General features: G+C 47.8%; 1 long non-coding RNA gene across 1 annotated transcript; it reads right to left on the reverse strand.

Moving 5' to 3' along the window:
• Positions 1–9,605: 9,605 nt before the first annotated feature.
• On the reverse strand, positions 9,606–11,776 carry LOC131508669 (uncharacterized). The gene is made up of 2 exons (XR_009260085.1): positions 10,960–11,776; positions 9,606–10,235 (listed from the first exon to the last, which is right to left on the reverse strand). It is a non-coding gene; the product is annotated as an uncharacterized LOC131508669 (long non-coding RNA).
• Between the last annotated feature and the right edge of the window lie 1,467 nt (positions 11,777–13,243).

Raw genomic sequence — 13,243 nt, forward strand, 5'->3', positions numbered from 1 at the left:
CTTGGGGGTAGTTTTCAACCCTAAAATCCTAAAGCGAGGGAGGCCTTCCGCACTTATTCCGACGACTTCTCACTTGGAGGAGCTCGGTGTCTCCAAACCCGCAAACCGCCATCGCCCCACTGGCCAGGCGTTCGGGCAGTTGGTGGAGAGGGAGTTGTTTGCCTCATGAAAGCAGCCGGGGGTGGGAGAAAAGCGCCTTTACCATCTCGTTGCCAAGAGAAGCAATGCGGATGTAAAACAGTCCATTCATGACACAGGGGCTGGGGCAACAGAGGGCACCCGGGCAGTAGCAGAACCAGAGTGCGGGTGTGTGCACGTGGGGGTGTGTGTGCAAACTACAAGCCGGCCAAGTGGGCAGGGGCCAGGCGGGCAAGGTGTGGCAACTTGCGCCGCATTTCACTTTAATTCTGGGCGCACAAGGAAACCAGGGAAATGCTTCCGGTGGAGGGGTGGGCAAGACTGTTCGGGCGTGACCCAGACAGATTTGCACTGTGAGAGACTCACCCCACTGCCGGCAGGACTGACCCAGGCTGGTCGGCCTTGAAGGGCAGACGGAAGCCTGTTGCCTCAGACACTTGTCCCCCGGCCTGGAAAAAAATTGCGGGTTGGGGCTTTGCCTGACAGCTTTTTAAAAATAATAGCATGAATGATCTATCACGAGGAACATGATATACAATTTAAAGCATAGCCTTTAGCTCTGTGTCTTAGTGCGAGTATAACAGAACACCACAGACAGGGGTGGGAGTGGGGGTGGGAGGCTTAAACAGCAGAGATTTATTTCTCAGAGTTCTGGGGGCTGCAAGTCCAAGGTCAGGGTGCCGGCACATTTGGTGTCTTGTGACACGCCCCCACACCCCCCAACCTGTTTCACGGATGGCCTCTTCTCGCTGTGTCCTCACTTGGTGGGAAGGTGAGAGAGCTCTCTGGGGTCCCCTCTGTAAAAGCACTCAGCCCACCACGGGGCTCCACCCTTCTGATCTGGTCACCTCCCCAAGGCCCCATCTCCGGACACCATCACACTGGGGGTGAGGACTTGAACACAAGCATTTGGGGGAACGAAAACATTCTGTCCATAACACTTAGGCTTACAAACTTTTTTGTTTCAGTGCATCGATTTATGGATTCCTTTTTTCTCTGATGCAAAATAATTCATGCTCACCGTAAAAAAAGGAATCATTATAGTTATACATGTGATGTAGAAGGGGGGGGGTCCACCCTATGCTTTACTTTCCAGAAATACATTTCCTTCTGGATATTCAGTTTATATACCAACTTGCATTATGATGATGATGATGATGATGATGATGATGATGATGATGATGTTTTTTTGTTTTTGTTTTTGTTTTTGTTTTTTTTTTTACCAAAATGGGATCTATTGTTCCGCAATAGATGATTCAGCTGAGGCTTCTCTCCACATCGGTGACCTGGAGCCTGGCAGCATCACTGGAGGGTTAGGAATGTAGTAACATCCACAGCCCTTCCCAGACCCACTGAGTCAGAATCTGCATTCAGCAGCCTCCAGGGTGATTCTTGGCATGGTAACATCCGAGTATCGATTCTGGATCCTCCACTCTTTCCAGCGGCTCGATGGGCATAATTTTTGTAACCAATCTGCTAATGAGGAATATTTAATTGCTTCTTGTTAAGGACACATTTTTTGCACTATTAAAAATGCTGTAGTGAACATTGTGTGTGTGTGTGTGTGTCTGCAGGACTGTGCACATGTTCCATAGATTGTCATCCTAGAAATTGCTTAGAGAAAGTATACACATGTGTTTTAAAAATTCACAGATAAATGGGTCACCTGGGTGGCTCAGATCATGATCTCGCAGTTCATGAGTTCAAGCCCCGCGTCGGGCTCTGTGCTGATGGCTCAGAGCCTGGAGCCTGCTTCGGATTCTGTGTCTCCCTCTCTCTGCCCCTCCCCTGCTCATGCTCTGTCTCTCTCTGTACGCCAAAAATAAATAAATATGTAAAAAAATTTAAAAATTCACAGTGCCAAATTTGCAACCCCAAAGCTGGGCCGGTCTGTGCTGCAGCCGAGAGTGTGAGCACCTGTGCCCCCCGCCTCCTTCACCGACGCCTCTGGGGTTTCCTCTTTGCCATCTGGTAGGTGAAAGGTCAGCATGCAGAGAGGCCCTCGGCTGCAAGGTCAAGGTCAAATGCACCTCCCTTCTTCTGCCTCCTGCTACTAAACGGCAGCCCAGACTTCTCCCCCAGCATCCATGCCGTAGCCCCTGATGGAGAAGGTCGGGCCAGACCCAGAGCCTTCTCCCCATCCTTGAAGCCGCTGTGCTGCACAGGCCCCAGCGTCTCCTCCCTCTGACTCTCTCCAGTCCACCGGCTGCCAGAGCGTTCGCTCTAGACCTAAATCTCCCTTTGCCGTTCCCCTGTGTAAGATCTTTCATGGCTCCCTGAAGAACCAAGTTCAAAGCCCGGCCTTTCAGCCCATTTGGGTCTCCCTGATCCCAGCCCCCCCGGCCTCTCTTCCCCACATGTCCCAGGTTTGGCAGGACGCTCCGTCTTGAGCCTCTCTGTCTACCCTCTGGCTGGAGTGCCCCTTTCTGCTTGATCACCCCCGGCTTTGCCCAGAGACAGCTTCCTGCCTCCCTTTACCACTCCTACTCCACCCCTTACCCTATTCTGTGCTCACCCCTGTCTCCCAGACTGGAGGGGAGAGCTCAGATTCTGTCTTCTTCAACTTTCTGCAGCCATGTTTCTACCTCCAGGACCTACTTGTAGTCCTGGCCGGCAGCAGGCACTCACTCACTTGCTGGGCAAAATGCACGACCGAGTGGGCTCCCTGGGACGCCCAAGTGCAATCACATGGGGGCAAAAAGGAACTTTGAGAGCCAGCGTCCTCAGTCTTTTCCTTCTGCTATATTGATTAGCGATGGAACGGCCGAGCCAAGAGCCACGGGTCCAGCTTTCCTCTTGACAGAGCTCAGACAGCACCGGGCTGCAGCAGCCGGGTCAGATTGGACGTGGAAGAGGGCACCTCCACGGGAGAGGCTTCCGGTGCACCGTGGCTCTGAGCTGCGGGGTGTCCACAGGGCCTTGAGTGTCGCGTTCGTTAGCGGTTAGCCGCAGGGTAAGCGGCCATCTGACACCACTCATCAGATGACGAAGGAGCTGTCCCGAGTCACGGACCTGCGCTGACATCTCTCGTGCAGCAAAGAAAAGGAACAAAAGCCACGGTTCTATGTTGCGGTTTTCAGGATTTTTAGTTTACAAGCCAACTGTTTATCACATTAAGACACTGATCTATAAATAAATTTGAAAGCAGTGATACATCTGGGCCTTTGCCGGCTTCAAGTTGAGGCAATGATCTGTAGATATATTTGTCTGTGTCATCGATCCCTTTATTATGAACGCCGTGGCTTTCGTCCTGGTTATCAATCACATTCCTGATTACCAAAGTCCTTATCAAACCTCCGTTCCCGGGGGCGGGCCCTGGAGGTCAGCTCTTGCGTTTGAGTAACGTGAAGCCACCTCTGCTTGTGGCTGTATTTCGGAGGCGTCATTGGTTTTCATTAGCAAAGCGTGTTCTTTCTGAGGCTCTCCCCGGGTTCAGGGTTCTCCTGGGTCAGGAGATGCTTCCCGGTCTGCAGCATGTGGCACGTGCACGCTCTGGGATTAGAGCACTTACGGCTTCCGCGGGCGCTTTCCCCTCTCCGCAGAAGCTACGCCGAGTTCGCTAGTTGTGTAGGGTCTCTCACTGCCGTCTTTGGTTTGCTGTTTATCATCAGTCTCGAGTCCCTGCGGGGGCCACCACACCCGTGTTTGTTTCCGTTCAGCGTTCCCACGCGAGCCCAAGGATCCCGACGCGCTGTTTGCTGTTTGCCATGCTTCCAGCCCGCAGTAGACCCAGGACGTCTGTCTTCACGTGTCCTGGTGAAACTCTCAGCTTCCCACACAGCTGCTTGATCTTGTTCACGCTGCATCTTGCTTACGCCAGAGCAAACGAATACAAGTTGAATTTTTTTTTTTTTTAACATTTACTTCTTTTTGAGAGAGAGAGACAGAGCGTGGGCCGGGGAGGAACAGAGAGAGAGAGAGAGGGAGACACAGAATCCAAAGCAGGCTCCAGGCTCCGAGCTGGCAGCCCAGAGCCCGACACGGGGCTCGAACTCACGAACCGTGAGATCGTGACCTGAGCCGAAGTCTGATGCTTAACTGAGCCACCCAGGCACCCCTACACTTTGGATTTTGAAGTAAAAATGTTCAATTAGCATAAAATTCTACTTAGTGTCATCACTGGCTAAGGTGACCAACCCTTTAATATCGCTCAGATCACAGGCTAAATTTAAACATGGTCTTCTCCATTCAGAAACTCTGGCAATGTAACGGGCATGTATATTTTGCTGTTTTCTGAGTGGATACAGTTTTTCTTACAAGAAGTTCAATGTACAAATTTCAGAAAATATCAAAAAGTTAGAAATGTAAGAAGAGGTTCTTGTCGGTGCCCCTGTGTCCTCCACACACGGCACCTGCCGAGGATCTCCTGGAACAAGTGTCTTTCTCTGGTCCGGCCAGGGGCAGGGAGGAGAGCCATGGGCGGAGAGCTGGTACTCCTGGGAGCATTAAAATCCTTGACTCCAGGTTTGCTTCTGGAAGAATTCAACGTAACACAGCAGTTAAAAAATAAATAAATAGGGGTGCCTGGGTGGCGCAGTCGGTTAAGCGTCCGACTTCAGCCAGGTCACGATCTCGCGGTCCGTGAGTTCGAGCCCCGCGTCAGGCTCTGGGCTGATGGCTCTGGGCTGATGGCTCTGGGCTGATGGCTCGGAGCCTGGAGCCTGCTTCCGATTCTGTGTCTCCCTCTCTCTCTGCCCCTCCCCCGTTCATGCTCTGTCTCTCTCTGTCCCAAAAATAAATAAAAAACGTTGAAAAAAAATTAAAAAAAATAAAAAATAAATAAATAAATAAAAATCCTAGGAAGAATAACAGAGCAATTTTTAGAAGTAACCAGTATAGGGGCGCCTGGGTGGCTCAGTTGGATAAGCGTCCGACTTTGGCTCAGGTCATGATCTCATGGTTTGTGAGTTCGAGCCCCACGTCGGGCTCTGGGCCGATGGCTCGGAGCCTGGAGCCTGCTTCCGATTCTGTGTCTCCCTCTCTCTCTGCCCCTCCCCCGTTCATGCTCTGTCTCTCTCTGTCCCAAAAATAAACAAAAAAAAAAAGTTGAAAAAAAAAAATTAAAAAAAATTAAAAAAAAAAAATAAATAAAAATCCTAGGAAGAGTAACAGAGCAATTTTTAGAAGTAACCAGTATAGAAAACTCTTCCTCTTTCTAAACCCAAATGTGGTTGTCTCCTTGTTCAGCACAGAACTCTTTCTTACGCGCACGCACAGACACACGCACGCACGCACACACATTTTTGGGGGGCAGTGGGGGCATCACATTCCACCGTCTGGTTTCCCTGAAGTCCTTGCTGTGCCGGGAGGGCTGTGAAGGTGACAGCTTGTGAGGGTGCCAGAAGCAGAGGACAGTGTCCCCGGAGACCAGCAGGTCGCAGGCAGGTGGCTTCGCCCTACGGTTCTGGGGCTGCTTCTTGCCCTGCCAGCCCCCAAACCAGCAACCCCATCTTGCTACTCACCCGCCCCTCGGCCCTTTCTCCTGGGCACGCCTTTCCACGCAGCTAGCCCCAGCCACACGTGACCTCTGTGTTCTGACACGGACCTTCCTCCTCTCAGTCAGGATTCCCTGGCACCCTCTCCAGGCGCCTTCCTCCTGGTGGTCGAGCCTCCATGGTGGCCCGTGCCTGGTGTTCATGGTTTTATCCGAAGAAGAGGACCGGGGTCACTTGTTTGATTTCCAGGGCCTGGCATAAAGGTCTTTAGAAAACAGCTATCTGTCGGTTGCTTAGTATATGTGCGGCCAAAGCGAGCACTCTGTCGGTGGCTTCAAGTGGAGGTTTTACAACAGCAGAGTTGGGGGCCCTGGTCTAGTCGTTTGGGTTTTGAGGTTCATATAGGACATTGTGGGCTCACTTTGGTTATTTTAATTATTCACACTGCAACATACTCAGTTCTTTGGAGAATCTTACTTAAAAAAATTTTTTAATGCTTATTTATGTTTGAGGGAGAGAGAGAGTGGGGGACAGGAGAGAGAGAGTGGGGACAGAGGATCCGATGTTTGAGGGAGAGAGAGAGTGGGGACAGAGGATCCGAAGCAGGCTTTACACTGATAGCAGTGAGCCTGATGCTGGGCTTGAACTCACGAACTGCGAGATCATGACCTGAGCCCAAGTCGGACACTTAACCGACTGAGCCACCCAGGAGCCCCTCTTTGGGGAATTTTAATGGGTTCTTTAAAAATTGTTTGTAGGTCTTGTACTCAAGTCTTTTTTAAGTTTATTTATTTTGAGATAGAGTGTGAGTGAGCCGGGGAGGGGCAGAGAGAGAGGGGGAGAAAGAATCCCAAGGAGGCTCTGTGCTGTCAGTGCAGAGCCTGATGTGGGGCTCAATCCCATGAACCATGAGATCACGACCTGAACCGAAATCAAGTCAGACACTTTTCAGAAAAAGCATTTGACAAAATATAGCATCCTTTCGTGATAAAAATCCTCAAGAAAGTAGGGGTAGAATGAATATACCTCAAGATCATAAAGGCCATATATGAAAAGCCCAGAGCTAATATCATCCTCAATGGGGAAAAACTGAGAACTTTCCCCCTAAGGTCAGGAACATGGCAAGGATGTACATTCTCACCATTGTTATTCATCATAGTGCTGGAAGTCCTAGCCTCAGCAATCAGACAACACAAAGAAATAAAAGGCATCCAAATTGTCAAAGAAGAAGTCATGCTTTCACTCTTCACAGATGACATGATACTCTACGTGGAAAACCCAAAAGATTCCACCAAAATGCTGCTGGACTGATCCATGAACTCAGCAAATTTGCAGGATATAAAATCAATGTACAGAAATCGGCTGCATTTCTATACATCAATAATGAAGGAGAGCAGAAAGGGAATCAAGGAATCGATCCCACTTACAACTGCACCAAAACCCATAAAATACTTAGGAATAAACCTAACCAAAGACGTGAAAGATCTATACACTGAAAACTATAGAAAGCTTATGCAAGGAATTGAAGAAGACACAAAGAAATGGAAAAATATTCCATGCTCATGGGTCAGAAGAACAAATATTGTTAAAATGTCGACACTACCCAAAGCAATCTACATATTCAATGCAATCCTTATCAAAATAGCACCACCGTTCTTCACAGAGCTAGAACAAACAATCCTAAAATTTGTATGGAACCAGAAAAGACCCCGAGTAGCCAGAGCGATCCTGATAAATAAAACCAAAGCAGGAGGCATCACAATCCCGGACTTTAAGCTGTATCACAAAGCTGTAATCATTAAGACAGTAAGGTACCGGCACAAGAACAGACACTCAGATTAATGGAACAGAAATACAAAACCCAGAAATGGACTCACAAACGTATGGCCAACTAATCTTTGACAAAGCAGGAAAGAGTATCCATTGGAATAAACACAGTCTCTTCAGCACGTGGTGCTGGGAAAACTGGACAGCGACATGCAGAAGAATGAACCTGGACCACTTTCTTACACCAGACACAAAAATAAACTCAAAATGGATGAAAGACCTAAATGTACGACAGGAAGCCATCAAAATCCTCGAGGAGAAAGCAGGCAATAACCTCTTGGATCTTGGCCGTGGCAACTTCTTACTCAACACGTCTCCGGAGGCAAGGGAAACAAAAGCAAAAATGAACTATTGGGACCTCATCAAAATAAAAAGCTTCTGCACAGCAAAGGAACCAATCAGCAAAACTAAAAGGCAACTGATGGAATGGGAGAAGATATTTGCAAACGACATATCGGATAAGGGGTTAGTATCCAAAATCTACAAAGAACTTATCAAACTCAACACCCAAAAAACAAATAAGCCGGTGAAGAAATGGGCAGAAGACATGAACAGACACTTCTCCAAAGAAGACATCCAGATGGCCAACTGACGCATGAGAAAATGCTCAACATCACTCATCATCAGCGAAATACAAATCAAAACCACAATGAGATACCACTTCACACCGGTCAGAATGGCTCACATTAACAACTCAGGCAACAACAGATGTTGGCAAGGATGTGGAGAAAGAGGAGCCCTTTTGCCCTGCTGGTGGGAATGCAAGCCTGTGCAGCCGCTCTGGAAAACAGTGTGGAGGTGCCCCAAAAAGTTAAAAATAGAACTACCCTACGGCCCAGCAATACACTAGGAGGTATTTATCCAAAGGATACAAAAATGCTGATTTGAAGGGGCACATGCACCCCAATGTTTACAGCAGTCCTATCGACAATAGTCAAATTATGGAAAGAGCCCAAATGTCCATCAACTGATGAATGGATAAAGAGATGTGGTATGTATATACAATGGAATAGTACTTGGCGATGAAAAAGAATGAAATGTCGCCATTTGCAACTACACGGATGGAGTTGGAGGCTATTATGCTAAGCGAAATAAGTCAGTCAAAGACAAGTATCATGTGATTTCATTCCTATGTGGAATTTAAGATACAAAAAAGACGAACACAAGGTAAGAAAAAATAATATAAAAACAGAGAGGGACAAACCATGAGAGACTCTTGAATACAGAAAACAAACTGAGGGCTCCTGGCAGGGTGTTGGGTGGGGGGATGGGCTAGATGGGTGATGGGCATTAAGGAGGGCACTTGTTGGGATGAGCACTGGGTGTTATATGTAAGTGATGACTCATTAAATCCTATATATAATAATACACATAGTATTAATTTTACACTATATGTTAACTAACTTGGATTTAATTTTTTTTTCAACGTTTTTTATTTATTTTTGGGACAGAGAGAGACAGAGCGTGAACGGGGGAGGGTCAGAGAGAGAGGGAGACACAGAATCGGAAACAGGCTCCAGGCTCCGAGCCATCAGCCCAGAGCCTGACGCGGGGCTCGAACTCACGGACCGCGAGATCGTGACCTGGCTGAAGTCGGACGCTCAACCGACTGCGCCACCCAGGCGCCCCTAACTAACTTGGATTTAAATAACAAACAAAAAAAGAGTCAGACGCTTAACCGAATGAACCACCCAGGAGCCCCTGTTGGTCTTGTACTAAAGTCTTGTACTAACAATATTTAGGACAAAATGAGCTTGCATAGAACTTAATATTTCTGAGTTAAAAAGAATGGCTAACATTTATTGCACGTTTGCCATGAATCAGGCCCTATTCTGAACTTTTTAGAAATATCAATTCATGAGTTTCGCCCCGGGATCCCAGCAGCCGCTGTGCAAGTGGAAGGGGGTGGCCGACTGGGCTGCCTGGCTTTGCTGGGCGGGGAGGCAGGCAGTTTCCTCATGCAGGAGAGGAAGGTGCTGATGTGTCTATCCTCTGACCCAAGTGCATCACATAAGCACAAATGTTTCTGTTCTTGCCGGTAGAAAGGGCCCCTTTAAAAACACTTGCTGTTTCATTCACCCTGGGCGCTGTTGCTATGAAGCATCTTTCTTATGCAGTGTCTGTAACATTCGGTAAACTGTATTTCGGAGGGGAGGGGAGGGGAGGGGATGAGACAAAGAAATAGTAACTACAGTAGAAAACCAATGTCTCTCACCTGACAAGCAATTTTATTGGAGGTTGGATCACACAGTGCGGGAGAAGTGGGAATAGCGTAGACACAATAATTTTCTTATTAGCACAGAGTAAATCTTTAGCACTAGTCAGACGGGGCCTACACACTAGCTTTTAAATTAGCTGTGTTTTAAATAGCATGGTTTAAAAATACACAACAATAAATCTGGAGGCCATTGTAAATCAAGGTCGCACATTACCGAACCTTGCGTCTCCTTTGTGAAATGCATGATTCATCTTTCCGTTGCCAGGAAAATGATTCTTCCTGTTTGGGGGATGGCGTGTGGGTCCCAGAGGCCCCTCACTTTGGGGACTCACTTTTAGGCCCTGCATTCACGGGGCCATTTTTACCGGATTTCGAGGGAGAACAGCTACCCCGAGACACAACTGGTTCTTCTGCCTTCTCTCCGGTCCACCGGCACGAGCAGATTTTCGCCGTGATCAAGGCATTTTTCTGATCACAGACTCTGTACCGCCTCTAGAATTTTGTCAAGTTGAACCCCAACAACTCGAGAGGAAACATCTCTGGCGTCTACTGAGGGAGGGGAAAGAAGACGGCCTATCTGTGGTTGGTGCAGGCCAGTGGTTCCATCAGACTTTAACCTGGAAAATGAAGCAAGTCTCATATCTCACTGGTCAACTGGTTTTCCCAAGAAAATAAATAGAAAACAAATTATTTCATTCGGGTAAATTGTATATTCAATACTGGCATTACGGGAATGCTTTCGTCTTCAACGAGTGAGCGTTCACTTGTACTTTATAGAGCAGCTGGTTGGGAATATTGTAGAACTTTTTACAGCCTTTATTGATCTGTTTCTGGCATATGAATCCCTAGACAGGAACTGTCTCTGGGCGAGATTTTATGACCTTAGTATAGATCCAAAGCTTTTAATGCACCTTTTGCCTTTATCATAATGTCACTGAGAAAATCGGAGTGGGCTGGATTGGCCTTCTGACATAAAAGTCCATGTTTAATTATGTGGCGATGGCTCTGTTTTACACAGCCCCCACATGTAAAGATTTTAGAAACCTTCCTAGCCTATGTGGTCACGTGGCCTCTGAAATTAAATAAACAGGAGACGCTCTTCTGGGTTGATAACGTAGAGCTACCGTTGTGTCCCCAGCAAGCCTCAGGAAACAACTGAATCCATTGGGTTGGGTATTGTTAAGAGAAACAGCAAAATATCCAGCCGACATCAAAACAGTCGTTCTTATCAAACTAACTCTGGCATCTGATTGGATAATACTGTTTAAACAAGTTTACCGAACAGACTAGCTCATTTGGTCATTTGGCGGACCCACTGGTACACCTTTCCAGAAGACTTACTGAGTTCTTTTATGACAGAAGAGATGTCCTTAAAATATTCTTTAACAAAGCCTTAAATGCGGTAGGAAATACAAGGCTGAATGCTGGGCTCCATTCTGCTGCTCGGTGACCGTCACCTGGCACTCCACTTAACGGGATGGAATGATGGCACCGTTCTTGGTACTTGTTGGATATTTAAAGAAACCTCCACTCGCTTTTTTGAAAAATAGTTTGGTAGCTCAACAATCCTACTCCATGAGAAGTAGGCTGAGCTTCCATGGCTGTGCTTCACGAGGACAGCAACATAAATCAGGGCTTTTAACATTTACAGCCCAACCTTGGTCTTGCTGTCTGAATACCGATACTTGGCTTGCTGGCATCTAAAACACACGAATCTCGGGGCAGTTGGGTGGCTCAGTCGGTTGAGCGCTGGGCTTAGGTCACGATCTCACGGTTGGTTGGTTCGGGTCCCGTGTCCGGCTCTGTGCTGACAGCTTGGAGCCCGGAGCCTGCTTCGGATTCTGTGTCTCCCTCTCTTTCTGCCCCTCCCCTGCTCACACTCTGTCCATCCCTCTCTCAAAGGGAAATATTAAAAAAAAAAAACAACCCGAAAAACACATATATATGTGCATACATAACACGTGTGTTGATGTGTCTACAAACACACTGTACTTTTTTCATTTTTTATTTTCATTTATTTATTAGAGAAAGAGAGAGAGAGAAAGGTGAGGGGAAGAGGACGAGAAAGAGAGAATCCCAAGCAGGCTCCACGCTCGGCCAACACAGGGCCTGATCCCATGACCCTGCGACCATGACCTGAGCCAAAATCAAGAGTCAGTCGCTCGGGGCGCCTGGGTGGCGCAGTCGGTTAAGCGTCCGACTTCAGCCAGGTCACGATCTCGCGGTCCGTGAGTTCGAGCCCCGCGTCAGGCTCTGGGCCGATGGCTCGGAGCCTGGAGCCTGTTTCCGATTCTGTGTCTCCCTCTCTCTCTCTGCCCCTCCCCCGTTCATGCTCTGTCTCTCTCTGTCCCAAAAATAAATAAAAAAACGTTGAAAAAAAAATTTATAAAAAAAAAAAAAAAAAAAAAAGAGTCAGTCGCTCAATCGACTGAGCCACCCAGGCGCCCCACACTGTGTGCATTTTTAATTGAACTGGGACCGTAGGTACATATGGCTTTTTCCTTCCCTTTTTCCTGTTTGTCTTCCTCTTTCTCATTCCTATTTCTGGTTTCCTGGAAATGTCCAATCCTTCTCTGTTGACCCTCAAGCTAGGAAAAAGGCGACAGACAGTGTGTTGAGAGAGGGCTTTGTATCTCTGTTGGGGCTCATCCTTGTCAGGCTTCACTTCAGGGTGGGCGGGCGGGGGATCCAGTGGTGGCAGAAGGGTTTGCTGGTTGCTTTGGAAACATTTCATTTCTCTAGAGAAGAGCCCTCACTAGGAGCCAGGTCCCCGCGCTGTGCATGACGGGGTGTGGGGGTGACGCCTTCATACTCCCATCCGAAGGCAGCGTTTCTGAGCTCTGAACCTCTCCCCGGTCCTATGCCTGAACAGTATACCACCCTTTCCGCTTCTAGTTCCTTGTGTTATTTATTTATGAAAAAAAAATTTTTTTTTCAGGATTTCTTTCTGGCACTAAATCCTGGCCTTTGTTTTTCTTGGAGATTTACTGCTGCCCATAATCTGACATAATGTCAAGGAAAAAAAAAAAAATATATATATATATATATAATGGAAGGAGGGCCTTTAATGACCTGGTTTGAATTACCCCCAAACTTTACTTCTCTTTTCTTTTTTATTCTCAGGAGAGACAACTCATTCGTTGACTCATTATTGACTACTCAGTATTCCAGGTTGAACTGTGTCCCCCAAAAGGCTGTGTTGAAGTCTTAAACCGAGCATCTGTGATTGGAAATAGGGTCTCCCCATGTCATCAAGTTAAGATGAGGTCATCCTCAGTGGGGATGGGCCTTGATCCAATATGACTGGCGTCCTTGTGAGGACAGACAGATGCAGACACACGGGAAGACGGCCCCATGAAGACGGAGTTCACAGGTGAGGGGACGCCAAGGGGCATCCGTATCCTCCTGGAGCTACTGGAGAGATGTGGGAGTTTCTTTTCTAGAGTCTTCCGAGGGAGCGCAGCCCTACTGAAATTTTTATTTCAGACGTCTGGCCGCCAGAACCGTGAGAGAATGTGTTTCTACTGTTCTAAGCCCCGCCCCCCCCCCCCCCCCCCCCATGCAGTACTTTGTCCTGGCAGCCCCAGGACACTCACACCTCCTGTGTGCCAGTAGGGATGGAGGT

Source organism: Neofelis nebulosa, chromosome 4 (genome assembly GCF_028018385.1).
Source record: "Neofelis nebulosa isolate mNeoNeb1 chromosome 4, mNeoNeb1.pri, whole genome shotgun sequence".
Taxonomy (NCBI): Eukaryota; Metazoa; Chordata; class Mammalia; order Carnivora; family Felidae; genus Neofelis; species Neofelis nebulosa.